Genomic DNA, 21,788 nt, shown 5'->3' on the forward strand with positions numbered 1-21,788 from the left:
TCTCCGATGTACTTGTCGATGGATGCGCTCCCACCAGAGCTGCGTTCACTCCCTGATACTCTTTGGGCGACTGGTCCTAATGATGTAGGTCTATTGGAAATTCCACCCTATGTAGTAACTTTGAAAGCAAATGTCAAACTTCCACGAATTCCACAATACAGAATCTCTAGTGAAGGTGAGCGTGCGCTCCTACTGATAGTGCATGATCTGATTGAGAAAGACGTTATAGAAGAAACCAGAGGTAATGTCTGTAATAGTCCTGTACTGCCTATTTTGAAACGAACTGACCCTACAAAACCTCCAGTATATAGGTTTGTAATTGATCTCAGAGAGGTTAATAAAATTGTGATTCCACAGTTTCCTGTGGTACCAGACATTACTGCATTGTTAACGTTGATTCCTGCTACAGCAGCATGGTTTTCGGTTGTCGACTTGAAAAATGCCTTTTTCAGCATTCCGATAGCCGAAGAAAGCAGAGATATCTTCGGTTTCTCTCTAGGAGGACGAAGCTTTAGGTTTAAACGCGCTCCACAAGGCTATTGTGAAAGCCCATCCATTTACAGTCAAGCATTAAAAAGCCAGTTAGATTCCTTCGTACTTCCTCTTGGTTCTGCTTTAGTACAATATGTCGATGATCTTCTGGTGGCTGCTGATGACAAAGAAACTTGCAAAACAGCTACGATTTCTTTATTGCATCACTTGTCAGATTTGAATCACAAGGTGTCACCTTCAAAAATGCAATACTGCTGCCAAGAAGTGACCTACCTAGGTCATCTCTTGTCAAAGGAGGGAAGGAAGTTGACCCCAGAGAGAATAAAAGCAATTACACAGATGAATGTTCCTAGCACGCAGAGAGAAGTACGTGCCTTTTTAGGTATTACCTCATATTGTAGGCAATGGATCCCAAATTATTCTCTTTTAGCAAAACCATTGGTAGCCTTGACTGGGAAAGGTGTTCCGAGTCCGGTACCATGGTCTGCTGAATGTCAGCAGAGTTTTTCTGAGTTACGAAATGCACTGTGTTCAGCACCTGTATTGGGTACACCCGACTACAGTAAGCCATTCACGCTCTATGTCCACGAGAGAGAAGGTTGTGCATTGAGTGTTTTGACGCAGAAATTTGGTGATAAACAACGCCCTTGTGCGTATTTTTCATCAACGTTAGATCCGGTAGCTAGAGCGTTGCCTAGTTGCTTGAGAGCTACAGCCGCAGCTGCAGCTTCCATTCGACAATCTGCTGGTTTAGTAATGAACAACATGCTAGTAGTTATGGTTCCTCATGCTGTGGATACACTCATGAACCGAACCAAGACGCAACACCTTACCAGTGCTAGATTATCAGGTTATGAACTGACACTGTTAGCTAGTCATATTCAGATCAAAAGATGCAATGTATTGAATCCAGCAACATTGTTGCCGACTAGCCAAGAGTCGAGTGATTCCGAACCACACGACTGTTATTTCAAAACTGAGGAAGAAACAAAAGGACGAATTGATCTAAAAAACACTCCGTTATCAGATCCAGATGGCACGCTGTATGTTGATGGGTCTTGCTTCAAATTGGAGAATGGTGATGTGACTGCTGCTTATGCAGTAACGACCTTGAGTACGATTGTGGAGACTGCAAGAGTGAGTCAGAATTCTGCCCAGGCTGCAGAATTGATCGCGCTAACAAGAGCGTGCGTTTTAGCTAAGGGAAAGAGAGTGAATGTGTTCACAGATAGTCAGTACGCGTTCGGCGTGGCCCATAGTTTTGGCCGCTTGTGGAAAGAGAGAGGTTTCATTACGTCCCATGGGACTAAGATTCAACATGGTCAGCTAGTTAATGACTTGTTGGAATCTCTAACCTTGCCGACTGAAGTTGCGATTGTGAAATGCAGTGCTCATAAAGCAATCACGGATGATGTTGGTCGTGGGAATGCTTTTGCCGATGAGACTGCAAAACAGACAGCTAGAAATATGATGAGTAGAATGTATGTTGCAACGTCTGCAAGATGGATTTCTGAGTCTGGAATGTGTGAAGACACAGTGGAAAGCGTGAAGGAAATTCAGAAAGAGGCGACTGAGGAGGAAAAACTTGCATGGAGAGAGAGCACGGGTAAATTGGACTCGAGTGGGTGTTGGATTGACTTGTCGGAACAACAGTGTTGGATGTTGCCTGATGCGTATGTGCTTGCAGTAGTGACGATGGCACATGGAACAGCGCACATCAGTTCAAAAGGGATTTGTAAGATGTTGGCTCCGGTCTGGAAGAATGATGGGATTAGTAAGTGTGCAGAGAGAGTGGTGAGAAATTGTATGGTATGCTTGGTGCATAATCCTGGCAAGGGAATCCCCACACCTGCAGGTCACTTCGCTCCTCCTTCCTGCCCCTTTGAAGTGATCCAGCTAGACTTCATTCACATGGATCGTTGTAATAACCTGAAATACGTCCTAGTGGTAGTTTGTGCTTTCTCCAGATGGATCGAAGCATACCCGCTAAAGGACAATACTGCCTTATCCACTGCCAAAATTCTTCTTAAAGAATACTTCCCCAGATACGGAATGCCACGGATTGTATGGTCAGATAACGGAAGTGAGTTCGTAGGGAAAGTTATGCAGAGTGTGTGTGCCGGCCTAGGGATTAGACAGAAGTTTCATAGTGCGAATCATCCCCAGTCCGCGGGTTTAGTCGAGGGTTACAATGGCACCCTTAAACTGAAACTTGCTAAGATACAAGCATCCACGGGTTTGTCCTGGCCAGACGCATTGCCGTTGGCTTTGCTATCAACAAGAGCAACCGTACATTCTAGAGTAGGGCTTAGTCCTTATGAAATAGTTTTTGGTCGTCCTGCAAATGTTTGGGGGGTACCTAGACCAAAAGAATTCAAGCAGCTGGAATACCCAATGTTAATTGATTACCTTTTCGACTTGACTGCTAAATTGAGTCTTATTCACCAACAGGTTTTCGATGCATTGCCAAAGCCACCGGAGAGTCCAGGCCATCAGCTGAAACCGGGTGATCAGGTGGTCATCAAAAATTTTGCAAGAACGAAAAATCTTCAGCCCAGATTCATTGGCCCTTTCCAAGTCCTACTAGCAACGAGAACTGCTATTCGTGTGGCCGGAAGGAAAAACTGGATCCATACGACACATGCCAAACGTGTGCCTCTGCCACTTCCTTACGACAACTGGGTAAAGAAAGGAATCGGTGCCTCTGAAACGGAACAAATCCCCAGGTTCATACCTTTCAGCGATGCGGAACTGATCACGGATTCACCAAATTCTGACTCTCCTCCTGAAACTGCTCTTTTGAACCCTGAACATTTGTCATCCACACCCAACGAACATTTGCCATCTGCACCAAAAGAACATTTGCCATCTGCGAACGTGAACATTGCAACGTCAGCTGAAAATACATTGTTTCCAGATCAGACAGCTCCTGCAAAACTGAGATACAACTTACGTTCTCGCAATATGGACAAATAAAGCAGGAAACTGCCTATTTTCAAATTTGAATTTGCTATACATTGCCTCCAGCCAGGAAGTTTGCTAATACTTTGTATTGTTTCTTTTTGTTTTAAAATTGCCTTGCCGTCTGGGTGGCCGTAGGGTCGTGGCTGTGTGCCTAGTTGAATCTGCGGGGGTCAAACGCAAGGTCGATCTTTCTGTTAGTTCTGGGAACTCCCAGGGCTGATAGAGGCATTTTCATCTACGTACACATCATCAGTGGTCGCGAACGGTCGTAGAAGATGGAGCTTCCTGAGCTGCAACAAGAAAATGTAATTTATGTTCGCAGAAATAGACTGTACAGAATACTTCACAGCAAATGCTTTCTAATACAATGTGCAGTTACATTTTTAATTGTTTTGATAACGTTGGTGGGTGGAATCATCTTTGGTGTACATTTGATTTTTATGCCAGTAACTACAGTACCTCCCCTTGATCCTACTACTTCTACGGTTTCTTCTATGCATTCTTTTCACTCATTTCCTGAACACGAACAAGCTCGACGCTCAGAATTTATTAACAATACATTTGTACAGCTCTTGCATCAACACCAACTGGTAGTTAATACTACAGACTGCTGGGTGTGTGGCTTGATACCTCACACTATGGATAAAGGCATTCCCTATCTAGTCTTGCCTTTTAGCTACAATGGATCATTTCAGGCCTTTCAGACCAATTTTTCATATGCCCTTGAGACCTATCCTCCGCGTCCACCACGGTCCACTAAATACAACTCAGCCAACAAAGCTTTAGTCCAGGGAATTATTGATATGATTAAAGACGTCAATAATACTCCATCTTACCCTAGAGATGAATTACGGGTGTATTTGAGTTGGAACTCTACAGAGTATCGCCTTAGTTTGGGAGAAAGCAAGCGTAAAAGCTCCACTTCAGTTTGGGTCGTGCCTCACCGAGGTCAAGTCTGTTTGCAAGGAAATGGGAGAAATCCGAGAGCTCAGCTAGGGAGGAGTGAGTGCGTTGAGACTTACGTATTTCCGTCTAACTCCTCCCCTGCCTTTCTGACTGCTAGGGGTACCTACTTCATCTGTCAGGACAGAGCTTATACATGGCTGCCTGCTGACTTCTCAGGTTCATGTTATATTGCTCGATTGTTACCTCCGACATACACTGCTTCTTCAGATTATCACAAAACCAGAGTAGCAAGAGGTGTCTTCAGCAAGGAAGATACCGCTGGTCAAGAAGCTGGAGACTTTTTCAAAGGTTTCCTTCCGTTTTGGGGGCCTATGGCCAATAGTAGAAATCTACGTCAACTAACACGGGTAGTTGAATCTACTATTACAGAAACTGCTGGTGCCCTTAGTAACTTAACAGCTGAGCTTCAGGCGGATCGTCTCATGACGTTGCAGAACCGTATGGTTCTAGACGTAATACTTGCAGATCGAGGTGGGGTATGCAGAATGATCCAATCGAGCTGCTGTGTCTTTATTCCAAATAATGCTCCAACAGTCTATGAAGCAATCTCTAAGCTACACAAGATTTCCGACTCTATACACGTAGATAAGGGAAACTGGTCCTTCATGGAGTGGTTTTGGACTCTGGTATCAGCGTGGGGATGGAAGGTTCTGATGGTCATTGGTGTCATCCTAGTATTTCTGTTCTCGTGCTGCCTTATTATCCAATGTGGTCCCGCTCTGTGTAGTCTCTGTGCTGCAACCTGTTTCAGAAAACCACCTGCATTAGGAGAAAAGGCACGAGACAGGATGATGATACAACAACATGTCACTGACCTAATGAGCATAGAATTAGACTCTGACTCTGATATAGACTGAGTAATTGCCTATGTAAGGGCAAAAGGAGGGTCTGAGGTTCCGTGACGATTTTACTCGTGTTTGTAACATTGTCGTAAATACATAATTTTGGTATCAGTGGACCGCAAATGATCCATTTAGTATATCCTGGTGTTTTCGCTATGCTACGAGCAAGAGCACTCCAGTTACAAACACATTTCTGTTCTACCCATGGTATCCATCTTAGAACACGGAAGCCATTTTGTATTCCTTGCCCTCACATAGTCAATGGACACACAATGACCTCTTTTCATTTAAGGACACGTAGGCTTTAGCCGGCGATTCACCTTGCGAGTGACACGTGCACCTTAGGCCAGCAACGCTGTGGCAGCATGACTCGGCAAGAGCTGCCTCCCCCGCCTGAGGCCAGTCCTGCTATACTGGTTCTTGTGTTCGTTGGCCTGATCATGATTAGGCGGCCGAAGCTGGTAACCGTGCCCATTTACGACCCACAAACATCTCTTATCCTGTCTTTCTATCTTCCACACCTGGCTCTGCTCTTTTCCTTCTGGGCCTTTATTAGGGGGAGGTAACGAAATTTACGATGAGGCGGTCCGGGTCTTGAATGAAGAATTGACATAGGATTATGATGGACTAGTGGGAACCCCTCATTCGTAATGTTTTGACATCAGATACTGTTGACGATTCCTGTGCAACGCCAAATATTTATTGTTTAAGACACGAATGTTTAGAACTGTGGTAACATGTAAAGAATTTGCCCCGAGCAGAATATTTAGTATATAAGGAACAACCCTCTTTGTACAAATTGAACAGGCTCCTAGACACTGCCCGTATGCAGTTTCTGTGACTTCTGTGTCCCTGCAGTAATAAACCTTTGGTCTTTGACGTCACCATCGAGAAGCCCGTGTTTCTGTTTGTTTGTGCACCAAGACAGGTTGAACTCCGGGGTCTTCGGGTGTTGTCCCTGACACCTCTGGACGGAACCAAAAAGTCCAGAACTCCAACTCAGCAGTGCCCAGACATAGGAGGGGTGGGTGTAGAGGACTCTCAGTAGTGCCCAGACATAGGAGTGGTGGGTGCAGAAGACTCCCAGCAGTGCCCAGACATAGGAGGGGTGTGTTGATATATCTCCCAGCAGTGCCCAGTCATAGGAGGGGTGGGTGTACATGACTCCCAGCAGTGCCCAGACATAGGAGGGGTGGGTGCAGAGGACTCCCAGCAGTGCCCAGACATAGAAGGGGTGTGTGCATATGACTCCCAGAAGTGCCCAGACATAGGAGGGGTGTGTGGATATGTCTCCTAACAGTGCCCTGATATAGGAGGGGTGTGTGAATATGTCTCCCAGCAGTGCCCAGATATAGGAGGGGTGGGTGTACAGGACGCCCAGCAGTGCCCAGACATAGGAGGGGTGGGTGGATATGACTCCCAGCAGTGCCCAGACATAGGAGGGGTGTGTGGATATGTCTCCTAGCAGTGCCCAGACATATGAGGGGTGGGTGCAGAGGACTCCCAGCAGTGCCCAGACATAGGAGGGCTGTGTGGATATGACTCCCAGAAGTGCCAAGATATAGGAGGGGTGTGTGGATATGTCTCCCAGCAGTGACCTGACATAGCAGGGGTGTGTGGGTATGTCTTCCAGCAGTGCCCAGACATAGGAGGGGTGGGTGTACAGGACTCCCAGCAGTGCCCTAACATAGGAGGGGTGTGTGGATATGACTCCCAGTAGTGCTCAGGCATAGGAGGGGTGTGTGGATATGTCTCCCAGCAGTGCCCTGACATAGGAGGGCTGTGTGGATATATCTCCCAGCAGTGCCCAAACATATGAGGGGTGGGTGCAGAGGACTCCCAGCAGTGCCCAGACATAGGAGGGCTGTGTGGATATGACTCCCAGAAGTGCCAAGATATAGGAGGGGTGTGTGGATATGTCTCCCAGCAGTGACCTGACATAGCAGGGGTGTGTGGGTATGTCTTCCAGCAGTGCCCAGACATAGGAGGGGTGGGTGTACAGGACTCCCAGCAGTGCCCAGACATAGGAGGGGGGTTGTGTAGAGAACTCCCAGCAGTGCCCAGACATAGGAGGGGTGGGTGAACAGGACTCCCAGCAGTGCCCAGACATAGGAGGGGTGGGTGGATATCTCTCCCAGCAATGCCCAGACATAGGAGGGTTGGGTGTACAGGACTCCCAGCAGTGTCCAGACATAGGAGGGTTGGGTGTACAGGACTCCCAGCAGTGCCCAGACATTGGAGGTGTGGGTGGATATGTCACTCAGCAGTGCCCAGACATAGGAGGGGTGGGTGTAGAGGACTCTCAGTAGTGCCCAGACATAGGAGTGGTGGGTGCAGAAGACTCCCAGCAGTGCCCAGATATAGGAGGGGTGTGTTGATATGTCTCCCAGCAGTGCCCAGTCATAGGAGGGGTGGGTGTACATGACTCCCAGCAGTGCCCAGACATAGGAGGGGTGGGTGCAGAGGACTCCCAGCAGTGCCCAGACATAGAAGGGGTGTGTGCATATGACTCCCAGAAGTGCCCAGACATAGGAGGGGTGTGTAGATTTGTCTCCTAGCAGTGCCCTGATATAGGAGGGGTGTGTGAATATGTCTCCCAGCAGTGCCCAGACATAGGAGGGGTGGGTGTACAGGACGCCCAGCAGTGCCCAGACATAGGAGGGGTGTGTGGATATGACTCCCAGCAGTGCCCAGACATAGGAGGGGTGTGTGGATATGTCTCCTAGCAGTGCCCAGACATAGGAGGTGTGGTTGGATATGTCTCCCAGCAGTGCCCTGAAATAGGAGGGGTGGGTGTACAGGACTCCCAGCAGTGCCCAGACATAGGAGGGGTGGGTGGATATGTCTCCCAGCAGTGCCCATACATAGGAGGAGTGGGTGTACAGGGCTCCCAGCAGTGCCCAGACATATGAGGGGTCGCTGGATAGGACTCCCAGCAGTGGCCAGACATAGGAGGGGTGTGTGGATATGTCTCCCAGCAGTGCCCAGATATAGGAGAGTTGGGTGTACAGGATTCCCAGCAGTGCCCAGACATAGGATTTGTGGGTGGATATGGCTCCCAACAGTGCCCCGACATAGGAGGGGTGGGTGTACAGGACTCCCAGCAGTGCCCAGACATAGGAGGGGTGGGTGCAGAGGACTCCCAGAAGTGCCCAGACATAGGAGGGGTGTGTGGATATGACTCCCAGAAGTGCCAAGACATAGGAGGGGTGTGAGGATATGTCTCCCAGCAGTGACCAGACATAGGAGGGGTGGGTGTTCATGACTCCCAGCAGTGCCCAGACATAGGAGGTGTGGGTGGATATGTCTCCCAGCATTGCACAGACATAGGAGGGGTGGGTGTACATGACTCCCAGCAGTGCCCAGACATAGAAGGAGTGTGTGGATATGTCTCCCAGCAGTGCCCAGACATAGGAGGTGTGGGTGGATATGTCTCCCCGCAGTGCCCAGACATAGGAGGTGTGGGTGGATATGTCTCCCAGCAGTGCCCAGACATAGGAGGTGTGGGTGGATATGTCTCCCAGCAGTGCCCTGACATAGGAGGGTTGTGTGGATATGTCTCCCAGCAGTGTCCAGACATAGGAGGGATGGGTGCAAGGACTGCCAGCAGTGCCCAGACATAGGAGCGGTGGGTGTACAGGACTCCCAGCAGTGCCCAGACATAGGAGGGGTGGGTGCCGAGGACTCCCAGCAGCACCCAGAGATAGGAGGGGTGTTTGGATATGACACCCAGAAGTGCCCAGACATAGGAGGGGTGTGTGGATATGTCTCCCAGCAGTGCCCTCACATAGGAGGGGTGTTTGGATATGTCTCCCATCAGTGCTCAGACATAGGAGGGGTGGGTGTACAGGACTACCCAGCAGTGCCCAGACATAGGAGGTTTGGGTGTACCGGACTCCCAGCAGTGCCCAGACATAGGAGGGGTGGGTGTACAGGACTCCCAGCAGTGCCCAGACATAGGAGGGGGTTGTGTAGAGAACTCCCAGCAGTGCCCAGACATAGGAGGGGAGGGTATACAGGACTCCCAGCAGTGCCCAGACCTTGGAGGGGTGGGTGGATATGTCTCCCAGCAGTGCCCAGACATAGGAGGATGGGTGTACAGGACTCCCAGCAGTGCCCAGACATAGGAGGGGGGTTGTGTAGAGAACTCCGAGCAGTGCCCAGACATAGGAGGTGTGGGTGTACAGGACTCCCAGCAGTGCCCAGACATAGGAGGGGTGGGTGGATATGTCTCCCAGCAGTACCCAGACATAGGAGGGGTGGCTGTACAGGACTCCCAGCAGTGTCCAGACATAGGAGGGTTGGGTGTACAGGACTCCCAGCAGTGCCCAGACATTGGAGGTGTGGGTGGATATGTCTCCCAGCAGTGCCCAGACATATGAGGGGTAGGTGTACAGGACTCCCAGCAGTGCCCAGACATAGGAGGGGTGGGTGCAGAAGACTCCCAGCAGTGCCCAGACATAGGAGGGGTGTGTGGATATGTCTCCCAGCAGTGCCCAGACATAGGAGGGGTGGGTGTACATGACTCCCAGCAGTGCCCAGACATAGGAGGGGTGGGTGCAGAGGACTCCCTGCAGTGCCCAAACATAGGAGGGGTGGGTCGATATGACTCCCAGCAGTGCCCAGACATAGAAGGGGTGTGTGGATATGTCTCCCAGCAGTGCCCAGACATAGGAGGGGTGGGTGTTCATGACGCCCAGCAGTGCCCAGACATAGGAGGTGTGGGTGGATATGTCTCCCAGCAGTGCACATACATAGGAGGGGTGGGTGCACAGGACTCCCAGCAGTGCCCAGACATAAGAGGGGTGTGTGAATATGTCTCCTAGCAGTGCCCAGACATTGGAGGGGTGTGTGGATATGTCTCCCAGCAGTGCCCAGACATAGGAGGGGTGGGTGTTCATGAGTCCCAGCAGTGCCCAGACATAGGAGGTGTGGGTGGATATGTCTCCCAGCAGTGCACAGACATAGGAGGGGTGGGTGTACAGGACTCCCAGCAGTGCCCAGACATAGGAGGGGTGCGTGGATATGTCTCCCGGCAGTACCCAGACATAGGAGGTGTGGGTGGATATGTCTCCGAGCAGTGCCCAGACATAGGAGGGGTGGGTGTACAGGACTCCCAGCAGTGCCCAGACATAGGAGTGGTGTGTAGATATGACTCCCAGAAGTGAGCAGACATAGGAGGGGTGTGTGGATATGTCTCCCAGCAGGGCCGTGACATAGGAGGGTTGTGTGGATATGTCTAGCAGCAGTGCCCAGACATAGGAGGGCTGGGTGCAAGGACTCCCATCAGTGCCCAGACATAGGAGGGGTGGGTATAAAGGACTCCTAGCAGTGCCCAGACATAGGAGGGGTGGGTGCCGAGCACTCCCTGCAGTGCCCAGACATAGTAGGGGTGTTTGGATATGCCTCCCAGCAGTGCCCTGACATACAAAGGGTGTGTGATATGTCCCCCAGCAGTGCCCAGATATAGGAGGGGTGGGTGTACAGGACTCCCAGCAGTGCCCAGACATAGGAGGGGTGGGTGGATATGTCTCCCAGCAGTGCCCAGACATAGGAGGGGTGGGTGTACAGGACTCTCAGCAGTGCCCGGACAAAGGAGGGGTGGGTGTACAGAACTCCCAGCAGTGCCCAGACATAGGAGGTGTGGATGGATATGTCTCCCAGCAGTGCCCAGACATAGGAGGGTTGGTGTACAGGACTCCCAGCAGTGCCCAGACTTAATAGGGGTGTGTGGATATGTCTCCCAGCAGTGCCCAGGCATAGGAGGTGTGGGTGGCTATGTCTCCCAGCAGTACCCAGACATAGGAGGGGTGGGTGTACAGGACTCCCAGCAGTGCCCTAACATAGAAGGGGTGTGTGGATATGACTCCCAGAAGTGCTCAGGCATAGGAGGGGTGTGTGGATATGTCTCCCAGCAGTGCCCTGACATAGGAGGGCTGTGTGGATATATCTCCCAGCAGTGCCCAAACATATGAGGGGTGGGTGCAGAGGACTCCCAGCAGTGCCAATACATAGGAGGGCTGTGTGGATATGACTCCCAGAAGTGCCCAGACATAGGAGGGGTGTGTGGATATGTCTCCTAGCAGTGCCCTGATATAGGAGGGGTGTGTGAATATGTCTCCCAGCAGTGCCCAGACATAGGAGGGGTGGGTGTACAGGACGCCCAGCAGTGCCCAGACATAGGAGGGGTGGGTGGATATGACTCCCAGCAGTGCCCAGACATAGGAGGGGTGTGTGGATATGTCTCCTAGCAGTGCCCAGACATAGGAGGTGTGGTTGGATATGTCTCCCAGCAGTGCCCTGAAATAGGAGGGGTGGGTGTACAGGACTCCCAGCACTGCCCAGACATAGGAGGGGTGGGTGGATATGTCTCCCAGCAGTGCCCATACATAGGAGGAGTGGGTGTACAGGGCTCCCAGCAGTGCCCAGACATATGAGGGGTCGCTGGATAGGACTCCCAGCAGTGGCCAGACATAGGAGGTGTGGGTGGATATGTCTCCCAGCAGTGCACAGACATAGGAGGGGTGGGTGTACATGACTCCCAGCAGTGCCTAGACATAGAAGGGGTGTGTGGATATGTCTCCCAGCAGTGCCCAGACATAGGAGGTGTGGGTGGATATGTCTCCCAGAAGTGCCCAGACATAGGAGGTGTGGGTGGATATGTCTCCCAGCAGTGCCCAGACATAGGAGGTGTGGGTGGATATGTCTCCCAGCAGTGCCCTGACATAGGAGGGTTGTGTGGATATGTCTCCCAGCAGTGCCCAGACATAGGAGGGATGGGTGCAAGGACTCCCAGCAGTGCCCAGACATAGGAGCGGTGGGTGTACAGGACTCCCAGCAGTGCCCAGACATAGGAGGGGTGGGTGCCAAGGACTCCCAGCAGCACCCAGACATAGGAGGGGGCTGTGTAGAGAACTCCCAGCAGTGCCCAGACATAGGACGGGAGGGTATACAGGACTCCCAGCAGTGCCCAGACCTTGGAGGGGTGGGTGGATATGTCTCCCAGCAGTGCCCAGACATAGGAGGGGTGGGTGGATATGACTCCCAGAAGTGCCAAGACAAAGGGGGGGTGGATATGTCACCCAGCAGTGCCCTGACAAAGGAGGGGTGTGTGGATATGTCTCCCAGCAGTGCCCAGACATAGGAGGATGGGTGTACGGGACTCCCAGCAGTGCCCAGACATAGGAGGTGTGGGTGGATATGTCTCCCAGCAGTGCCCAGACATAGGAGGTGTGGGTGGATATGTCTCCCAGCAGTGCCCTGACATAGGAGGGTTGTGTGTATATGTCTCCCAGCAGTGCCCAGACATAGGAGGGATGGGTGCAAGGACTCCCAGCAGTGCCCAGACATAGGAGCGGTGGGTGTACAGGACTCCCAGCAGTGCCCAGACATAGGAGGGGTGGGTGCCAAGGACTCCCAGCAGCACCCAGACATAGGAGGGGGTTGTGTAGAGAACTCCCAGCAGTGCCCAGACATAGGACGGGAGGGTATACAGGACTCCCAGCAGTGCCCAGACCTTGGAGGGGTGGGTGGATATGTCTCCCAGCAGTGCCCAGACATAGGAGGGGTGGGTGGATATGACTCCCAGAAGTGCCAAGACAAAGGGGGGGGGGGTGGATATGTCACCCAGCAGTGCCCTGACAAAGGAGGGGTGTGTGGATATGTCTCCCAGCAGTGCCCAGACATAGGAGGATGGGTGTACAGGACTCCCAGCAGTGCCCAGACATAGGAGGGGGGTTGTGTAGAGAACTCCTAGCAGTGCCCAGACATAGGAGGTGTGGGTGTACAGGACTCCCAGCAGTGCCCAGACATAGGAGGGGTGGGTGGATATGTCTCCCAGCAGTACCCAGACATAGGAGGGGTGGCTATATAGGACTCCCAGCAGTGTCCAGACATAGGAGGGTTGGGTGTACAGGACTCCCAGCAGTGCCCAGACATTGGAGGTGTGGGTAGATATGTCTCCCAGCAGTGCCCAGACATATGAGGGGTAGGTGTACAGGACTCCCAGCAGTGCCCAGACATAGGAGGGGTGGGTGCAGAGGACTCCCTGCAGTGCCCAAACATAGGAGGGGTGGGTCGATATGACTCCCAGCAGTGCCCAGACATAGAAGGGGTGTGTGGATATGTCTCCCAGCAGTGCCCAGACATAGGAGGGGTGGGTGTTCATGACTCCCAGCAGTGCCCAGACATAGGAGGTGTGGGTGGATATGTCTCCCAGCAGTGCACAGACATAGGAGGGGTGGGTGCACAGGACTCCCAGCAGTGACCAGACATATTAGGGGTGTGTGAATATGTCTCCTAGCAGTGCCCAGACATCGGAGGGGTGTGTGGATATGTCTCCCAGCAGTGCCCAGACATAGGAGGGGTGGGTGGATATGACTCCCAGCAGTGCCCAGACATAGGAGGGGTGTGTGGATATGTCTCCCAGGAGTGCCCAGACATAGGAGGGGTGGGTGCTCATGAGTCCCAGCAGTGCCCAGACATAGGAGGTGTGGGTGGATATGTCTCCCAGCAGTGCACAGACATAGGAGGGGTGGGTGTACAGGACTCCCAGCAGTGCCCAGACATAGGAGGGGTGCGTGGATATGTCTCCCGGCAGTACCCAGACATAGGAGGTGTGGGTGGATATGTCTCCCAGCAGTGCCCAGACATAGGAGGGGTGGGTGTACAGGACTCCCAGCAGTGCCCAGACATAGGAGGGGTGTGTAGATATGACTCCCAGAAGTGCGCAGACATAGGAGGGGTGTGTGGACATGTCTCCCAGCAGTGCCCTGACATAGGAGGGTTGTGTGGATATGTCTAGCAGCAGTGCCCAGACATAGGAGGGGTGGGTGCAAGGACTCCCAGCAGTGCCCAGACATAGGAGGGGTGGGTCTAAAGGACTCCCAGCAGTGCCCAGACATAGGAGGGGTGGATGCAGAGCACTCCCTGCAGTGCCCAGACATAGTAGGGGTGTTTGGATATGCCTCCCAGCAGTGCCCTGACATACGAGGGATGTGTGGATATGTCCCCCAGCAGTGCCCAGACATAGGAGGGGTGGGTGTACAGGACTCCCAGCAGTGCCCAGACATAGGAGGGGTGGGTGTACAGGACTCCCAGCAGTGCCCAGACATAGGAGTGGTGGGTGGATATGTCTCCCAGCAGTGCCCAGACATAGGAGGGGTGGGTGTACAGGACTCTCAGCAGTGCCCGGACATAGGAGGGGTGGGTGTACATAACTCCCAGAGTGCCCAGACATAGGAGGTGTGGATGGATATGTCTCCCAGCAGTGCCCAGACATAGGAGGGGTGGGTGTACAGGACTCCGAGCAGTGCCCAGACTTAGGAGGGGTGTGTGGATATGTCTCCCAGCAGTGCCCAGACATAGGAGGTGTGGGTGGATATGTCTCCCAGCAGTACCCAGACATAGGAGGGGTGGGTGTACAGGACTCCCAGCAGTGCCCTAACATAGGAGGGGTGTGTGGATATGACACCCAGAAGTGCTCAGGCATAGGAGGGGTGTGTGGATATGTCTCCCAGCAGTGCCCTGACATAGGAGGGTGTCGTGGATATAAATGATGGGTAGTCAAGTGGTTTCTTGATGTTCCTTTATTCATGAAAGATGGTAACAAGATGTAATGAAGATAACCCCACCAGGAACAGGATGGTCACTGCTCAGCCCACTCTCTTCAACTGTCATTCCACATACACACCAGGCACACTAACATTCTATTCACTCTGTCATCTAACATTCAACATTCTACACTGACATCACATTCATACAGGCTGAGCAGCTACAAGGAGATAATCCAATGTACAACAGAGGGCTGTGTGGATATATCTCCCCGCAGTGCCCAAACATATGAGGGGTGGGTGCAGAGGACTCCCAGCAGTGCCAAGACATAGGAGGGCTGTGTGGATATGACTCCCAGAAGTGCCAAGATATAGGAGGGGTGTGTGGATATGTCTCCCAGCAGTGACCTGACATAGGAGGGGTGTGTGGGTATGTCTTCCAGCAGTGCCCAGACATAGGAGGGTGGGTGTACAGGACTCCCAGCAGTGCCCAGACATAGGAGGGGGTTGTGTAGAGAACTCCCAGCAGTGCCCAGACATAGGAGGGGTGGGTGTACAGGACTCCCAGCAGTGCCCAGACATAGGAGGGGTGGGTGGATATCTCTCCCAGCAATGCCCAGACATAGGAGGGTTGGGTGTACAGGACTCCCAGCAGTGTCCAGACATAGGAGAGTTGGGTGTACAGGACTCCCAGCAGTGCCCAGACATTGGAGGTGTGGGTGGATATGTCACCCAGCAGTGCCCAGACATAGGAGTGGTGGGTGCAGAAGACTCCCAGCAGTGCCCAGACATAGGAGGGGTGGGTGGATATGACTCCCAGCAGTGCCCAGACATAGGAGGGGTGTGTGTACAGGACTCCCAGCAGTGCCCAGACATAGGAGGGGTGGGTGGATATGTCTCCCAGCAGTGCCCATACATAAGAGGAGTGGGTGTACAGGGCTCCCAGCAGTGCCCAGACATATGAAGGGTCGCTGGATAGGACTCCCAGCAGTGGCCAGACATAGGAGGGGTGTGTGGATATGTCTCCCAGCAGTGCCCAGACATAGGAGGGGTGGGTGTACATGACTCACAGCAGTGCCCAGACATAGGAGGGATGGGTGCAGAGGACTCCCAGCAGTGCCCAAACATAGGAGGGGTGGGTGGATATGACTCCCAGCAGTGCCCAGACATAGAAGGGGTGTGTGGATATGTCTCCCAGCAGTGCCCAGACATAGGAGGGGTGGGTGTTTATGACTCCCAGCAGTGCCCAGACATAGGAGGTGTGGGTGGATATGTCTCCCAGCAGTGCACAGCCATAGGAGGGGTGGGTGCACAGGACTCTCAGCAGTGCCCAGACATAAGAGGAGTGTGTGAATATGTCTCCTAGCAGTGCCCAGACATCGGAGGAGTGTGTGGATATGTCTCCCAGCAGTGCCCAGACATAGAAGGGGTGGGTGGATATGACTCCCAGCAGTGCCCAGACATAGGAGGGGTGTGTGGATATGTCTCCCAGTAGTGCCCAGACATAGGAGGGGTGGGTGGATATGTCTCCCAGCAGTGCACAGACATAGGAGGGGTGGGTGTACAGGACTCCCAGCAGTGCCCAGACATAGGAGGGGTGCGTGGATATGTCTCCCAGCAGTACCCAGACATAGGAGGTGTGGGTGGATATGTCTCCCAGCAGTGCCCAGACATAGGAGGGATGGGTGTACAGGACTCCCAGCAGTGCCCAGTCATAGGAGGGGTGTGTGGATATGACTCCCAGAAGTGGTGCAGACATAGGAGGGTTTTGTGGATATGTCTAGCAGCAGTGCCCAGATATAGGAGGGGTGGGTGCAAGGACTCCCAGCAGTGCCCAGACATAGGAGGGGTGGGTGTACAGGACTCCCAGCAGTGCCCTGACATACGAGGGGTGTGTGGATATGTCCCCCAGCAGTGCCCATACATAGGAGGGGTGGGTGTACATGACTCCCAGCAGTGCCCAGACATAGGAGGGGTGTTTGGATATGCCTCCCAGCAGTGCCCTGACATACGAGGGGTGTGTGGATATGTCCCCCAGCAGTGCCCAGACATAGGAGGGGTGGGTGTACAGGACTCCCAGCAGTGCCCAGACATAGGAGGGGTGGGTGTACAGGACTCCCAGCAGTGCCCAGACATAGGAGGGGTGGGTAGATATATCTCCCAGCAGTGCCCAGACATAGGAGGGGTGGGTGTACAGGACTCTCAGCAGTGCCCGGACATAGGAGGGGTGGGTGTACAGAACTCCCAGCAGTGCCCAGACATAGGAGGTGTGGATGGATATGTCTCCCAGCAGTGACCTGAGATAGGAGGGGTGGGTGCAGAGGACTCCCATCAGTGCCAAGACATAGGAGGGCTGTGTGGATATGACTCCCAGAAGTGCCAAGATATAGGAGGGGTGTGTGGATATGTCTCCCAGCAGTGACCTGACATAGGAGGGGTGTGTGGGTATGTCTTCCAGCAGTGCCCAGACATAGGAGGGGTGGGTGTACAGGACTCCCAGCAGTGCCCAGACATAGGAGGGGGGTTGTGTAGAGAACTCCCAGCAGTGCCCAGACAAAGGAGGGGTGGGTGTACAGGACTCCCAGCAGTGCCCAGACATAGGAGGGGTGGGTGGATATCTCTCCCAGCAATGCCCAGACATAGGAGGGTTGGGTGTACAGGACTCCCAGCAGTGTCCAGACATAGGAGGGTTGGGTGTACAGGACTCCCAGCAGTGCCCAGACATTGGAGGTGTGGGTGGATATGTCACCCAGCAGTGCCCAGACATAGGAGGGGTGGGTGTAGAGGACTCTCAGTAGTGCCCAGACATAGGAGTGGTGGGTGCAGAAGACTCCCAGCAGTGCCCAGACATAGGAGGGGTGGGTGGATATGACTCCCAGCAGTGCCCAGACATAGGAGGGGTGTGTGGATATGTCTCCTAGCAGTGCCCAGACGTAGGAGGTGTGGTTGGATATGTCTCCCAGCAGTGCCCTGAAATAGGAGGGGTGGGTGTACAGGACTCCCAGCAGTGCCCAGACATAGGAGGGGTGGGTGGATATGTCTCCCAGCAGTGCCCATACATAAGAGTAGTGGGTGTACAGGGCTCCCAGCAGTGCCCAGACATATGAGGGGTCGCTGGATAGGACTCCCAGCAGTGGCCAGACATAGGAGGGGTGTGTGGATATGTCTCCCAGCAGTGCCCAGACATAGGAGGGGTGGGTGTACATGACTCCCAGCAGTGCCCAGACATAGGAGGGATGGGTGCAAAGGACTCCCAGCAGTGCCCAAACATAGGAGGGGTGGGTGGATATGACTCCCAGCAGTGCCCAGACATAGAAGGGGTGTGTGGATATGTCTCCCAGCAGTGCCCAGACATAGGAGGGGTGGGTGTTTATGACTCCCAGCAGTGCCCAGACATAGGAGGTGTGGGTGGATATGTCTCCCAGCAGTGCACAGCCATAGGAGGGGTGGGTGCACAGGACTCCCAGCAGTGCCCAGACATAAGAGGAGTGTGTGAATATGTATCCTAGCAGTGCCCAGACATCGGAGGGGTGTGTGGATATGTCTCCCAGAAGTGCCCAGACATAGAAGGGGTGGGTGGATATGACTCCCAGCAGTGCCCAGACATAGGAGGGGTGTGTGGATATGTCTCCCAGTAGTGCCCAGACATAGGAGGGGTGGGTGGATATGTCTCCCAGCAGTGCACAGACATAGGAGGGGTGGGTGTACAGGACTCCCAGCAGTGCCCAGACATAGGAGGGGTGCGTGGATATGTCTCCCAGCAGTACCCAGACATAGGAGGTGTGGGTGGATATTTCTCCCAGCAGTGCCCAGACATAGGAGGGATGGGTGTACAGGACTCCCAGCAGTGCCCAGTCATAGGAGGGGTGTGTGGATATGACTCCCAGAAGTGGTGCAGACATAGGAGGGTTGTGTGGATATGTCTAGCAACAGTGCCCAGATATAGGAGGGGTGGGTGCAAGGACTCCCAGCAGTGCCCAGACATAGGAGGGGTGGGTGTACAGGACTCCCAGCAGTGCCCAGACATACGAGGGGTGGGTGCAGAGCACTCCCTGCAGTGCCCAGACATAGTAGGGGTGTTTGGATATGCCTCCCAGCAGTGCCCTGACATACGAGGGGTGTGTGGATATGTCCCCCAGCAGTGCCCAGACATAGGAGGGGTGGGTGTACAGGACTCCCAGCAGTGCCCAGACATAGGAGGGGTGGGTGTACAGGACTCCCAGCAGTGCCCAGACATAGGAGGGGTGGGTAGATATGTCTCCCAGCAGTGCCCAGACATAGGAGGGGTGGGTGTACAGGACTCTCAGCAGTGCCCGGACATAGGAGGGGTGGGTGTACAGAACTCCCAGCAGTGCCCAGACATAGGAGGTGTGGATGGATATGTCTCCCAGCAGTGCCCAGTCATAGGAGGGGTGGGTGTACAGGACTCCCAGCAGTGCCCAGACTTAGGAGGGGTGTGTGGATATGTCTCCCAGCAGTGCCCAGACATAGGAGGGGTGTTTGGATATGCCTCCCAGCAGTGCCCTGACATACGAGGGGTGTGTGGATATGTCCCCCAGCAGTGCCCAGACATAGGAGGGGTGGGTGTACAGGACTCCCAGCAGTGCCCAGACATAGGAGGGGTGGGTGTACAGGACTCCCAGCAGTGCCCAGACATAGGAGGGGTGGGTGGATATGTCTCCCAGCAGTGCCCAGACATAGGAGGGGTGGGTGTACAGGACTCTCAGCAGTGCCCGGACATAGGAGGGGTGGGTGCACAGAACTCCCAGCAGTGCCCAGACATAGGAGGTGTGGATGGATATGTCTCCCAGCAGTACCCAGACATAGGAGGGTTGGTGTACAGGACTCCCAGCAGTGCCCAGACTTAGGAGGTGTGGGTGGATATGTCTCCCAGCAGTACCCAGACATAGGAGGGGTGGGTGTACAGGTCTCCCAGCAGTGCCCAGACTTAGGAGGGTTGGTGTACAGGACTCCCAGCAGTGTCCAAACTTAGGAGGTGTGTGTGGATATGTCTCCCAGCAGTGCCCAGACATAGGAGGTGTGGGTGGATATGTCTCCCAGCAGTACCCAGACATAGGAGGGGTGGGTGTACAGGACTCCCAGCAGTGCCCTAACATAGGAGGGGTGTGTGGATATGACTCCCAGAAGTGCTCAGGCATAGGAGGGGTGTGTGGATATGTCTCCCAGCAGTGCCCTGACATAGGAGGGCTGTGTGGATATATCTCCCAGCTGTGGAAAAGTAAATTTTGCCATGTTCTGTGTCCCTACGTGTTCCCCATCTTATGCTATATGTGCATGATTAATATGCATATGTATTCCCCATGATCGATTAAAGACGCAATTACAGTTGTGTCCAACTCTAGTATGCCAGTTTCCAGTTCTCGTGAAAGCTACGAGTATTAGGCCTATGTAAAGCTACATTGCCACGTTTCTCAGTGTGCACGTTATTTAATTGAAAGTCCCCGTTTCTAGGCCTCAAAAGGGCCCGGACTCAGATTCAGCTCCAGTCTCCTGAACCCTCTCCGAGGAGCGATACAGCCCCCACCTGTATCCCTGACCCTTCACTTACTTCCTGCCTCACAGTGCCCGGCTCGGCCTGGCCCTGCCTCCCAGTCTGCCAAGAGTATGTTATGATTCTAGTTATCAGTCCAGCCCTCCTTCTCTGCATTCCTAAGCTACTGAATCGCATCAATAGTTTCAGTCATCGTCTAGCCTTTACGTCTCCATGTAAGAGAAATACTGTATTTATGGTCATTTAATATTCCTCAACACACACTACATGTAGAATAATGCATGCACCAGTCTTAGTGTCTGTTAGCCTTTGCCCTGATAACTTTTGGATTCTATCAACATGTTCTCTAAACATCAGATACTAGATAGTGTTTAGGTACATGTCGCTCTGACTCTCCAGACTTTCGTCTCTCCTTCTAGCTCAGAAGTCATAGCCCCCAGCTTCTCCCTAGTAACACGTCATTGCCAGCTTGCGCGCACCACTAGGTTAGAGGTCCCGGCTCCTTAGGTAGCCCCCTCCATGTTTCCGCCCATTTGTGACATATTCCGTTACGTTTACATCACATGTCTATGTATACGCCCTGTTCACGCCTCTTGTTACGCCTACTTTCTGCCTTATCTCTCGCGACTGCTACAGGCCCTGCCTACTGTTACGCCTATTGTATTGAACACCATGTATTTTGTTTAAGTATATATACTTGTGCACTGTTATTAAAAGTTGCCATTCCTTTGTCCCTGCCCCGTGCAGCGCTGCCATCCTATTCCCGTGCAGGTTGTCCTGTTCCTGTCCTTTATGCTGTATTAAACCTGCATACTCCTACTACCTCGAATCTTGACTCTTATTTATTGAGCTATCTGTTATTGTATATCCAGTCAAAAATAGAGGTATTATTTATTTATTTACCACATAATGGCGCCCGAATAGGGACTTGCCCTTTCCCCACACGCCGGTGAAGCCACGCAAGCCCCCTGATCCTCTGCAGCCGTGACGGAACCATACCGGCCACGTGCAGATATTTCTGCTTCAAGTATCCCTCAGGCCCACGGAGGAGACGGAGGTTGCGGTCCAGCGTCCAGACGAGGCGGTGGAGGAACGCGGCGAGTCCCGACCAGAGCCAAGCCGAGAGTCCAAGGTCCGAGGTATCCGGAGGCCCACCTGTAACTGAAGTCCGAAGTTCGTCCGTCCGTCGTCGTAGCAGTCCAGTCCAGTCCGAGGCCTTCCGTTCTTGCTGCCCGGTGAGTACCGTTGCTGGGGTAGTATCTAGACAGGGTCAATTGCATTGTCTCTGGTCCGTGGGTTTGGGTACACAGATCCAACACGAAGTGTCCACTTAGGTGGATGCGGGTCCTGACGTGTCTCTTTATGAGACCGGTAAGTTTCGTACTGTTTTAGCAGTGCATCTCGTTTCTGTTCTAGTCCGTTCTGTTCTCGAGAAATTCATGTATTCTGTTTCCAGTATTC

Source organism: Lissotriton helveticus, chromosome 4_1, assembly GCF_964261635.1.
Source record: "Lissotriton helveticus chromosome 4_1, aLisHel1.1, whole genome shotgun sequence".
Taxonomy (NCBI): domain Eukaryota; kingdom Metazoa; phylum Chordata; class Amphibia; order Caudata; family Salamandridae; genus Lissotriton; species Lissotriton helveticus.